We start from the raw sequence: 1,612 nt of genomic DNA, 5'->3' as shown, positions 1-1,612 counted from the left end.
GGTTCCCGTCTCACCTACGTGGAGCACCCGCACCGACCGGCCTTCAGCTGGTGGCTCTCAGGTTGGTCTGGTGGCTGGTGACAGTGTCCTGGCAGCCGTGTCCCGCAGTTGTCCCCTCTCTGTAAAGAAAAGGACCCGAGGAGCCGTGCTGCATCAGCCCAAGCCATCCATGGCCATTAGGGTCTGGTACAAATTAGCGTCGGCTTCCGGCAGCGCTATGCATAATACAGCGCGAAGGATGCACAAAGAGCAGCACCAGCATGTGGGCTGTCCGCGGCGAGAAATCAAAGCTTCCCCGGCACCCTCCAGCCCGCGCCCGGTGCGTTTGCTTTCGCAGAAGTGCCTGGTGTGGTGCACGGCGAAACCCTTTCATGTCCGGCTCGGGCCACATCCTGCTGCCTTCCCTGTTCCTCAGAGGGCCAAAAGGTGAAAAGCTGTGTGTCACTGTCCCGCAGGCACCTGTGTAAAGCAAAAGGACATCTCTCGGCACGGCCACAAAGGTGAAGTGGAAGAGGACCCTGGTCCCTGCCACACCAAGCGTCCCCACGCCGGCTGCCGAGGTACCAGGGCCCTGTGGCTTTGGATGAACTGCTGGAGTTTTTAATGCACGTCAAGTGTACCCTTCTTGTCCCCTAAGCCTAAAATACCCTGAAAAAGTGCCAATTTATTACAGATTTTCAACCAGGCCTGAAAAAAAATCTTCTTGCAAATCTTGTTTTTGTTGAGCTTTGACTGCAAACCGTTATCAAACCTCACTTGAAGTGAAGCACTGACGTCTGCTGCAGGCCTTCTTTGAGGGCACACCGTCAGCAGCCCGTGCCGTCTGAGTGCAGGCCGTACACTCATGCTAGCAGACAACAGCAAAGTGGCGATATTTGTCAGAAACTGACAATGTAGGCAGGAGATGAAGCCAGGTTTGGGGCTGTAAATCCCCCTCTCAGCACTGCCTGAGGCCGGGGAGGCTCCCAGGCTGGGCCGAGGCCTCAAACCGCCTGCTGCAGCCAGGCACTCGCCTGGTCAGGATGCAAAGGCAGCGTATATTTTAAGTGCAGGGATAGATTTGAAAGACAATACATTAAAACACACCATTTTTATATATATATATATATATACATATATATAATTCTTTTTCAAGTTGATTTTCATTAGGGTTTGAATGGTGGCTACTGCCACACCATACACAATTCCTGCAGACCTATCAGGTGGACTTAACCTGTGTAATCCTCAGTCTGCAGAGCAACCACTTCTGGGCCAAATCCCTTGATTTCTCTAGAGATACAGAAACCTGGAGTGAGCTTGACCTGACCTCGTTGTTTCCACTCAAATTTTCACCAGCTGAATTGAAGCAGAGGTGTGGTGCTGTGGAGATGAAGTCTCTTATCTAACAGTGGCTGTGGAAACACCGAATTTTAGGGACCGAATGACTGAGGTGGCACTGTTTTGTCGTGCTTCCCTGTGTGAAAGAGATTGCCTACCACATGCCTAATACATGGGAAAGAAAACATCTCCTGGGCAGTCGTCAGCACTCGTGGATTAGGGTCATTACAGCGGGCTAAGACTCAAGCACAGCTCCTGGGCTTAAGGCCGTGGGTCTGGGCGAGGAGCGGGCTCC

The 1,612-nt window shown here is 52.4% G+C and overlaps 1 long non-coding RNA gene across 1 annotated transcript in view; it reads left to right on the top strand.

Annotated features, from left to right (window-relative positions):
- The first annotated feature begins 939 nt into the window (after positions 1–939).
- Positions 940–1,612, top strand: part of LOC125184838 (uncharacterized) — a 6,169-nt gene continuing 5,496 nt past the window's right edge. Inside the window, exon 1 of the long non-coding RNA XR_007169340.2 lies at positions 940–1,612. This exon is cut by the window's right edge and continues 1,474 nt beyond it. This is a non-coding gene — a long non-coding RNA (uncharacterized lncRNA).

This window comes from Anser cygnoides, chromosome Z, assembly GCF_040182565.1.
Source record: "Anser cygnoides isolate HZ-2024a breed goose chromosome Z, Taihu_goose_T2T_genome, whole genome shotgun sequence".
In the NCBI taxonomy this organism is placed as follows: domain Eukaryota; kingdom Metazoa; phylum Chordata; class Aves; order Anseriformes; family Anatidae; genus Anser; species Anser cygnoides.
The sequence above is the reverse complement of the archived record's forward strand: the minus strand, read 5'-3'. Positions and strand labels throughout refer to the sequence as shown.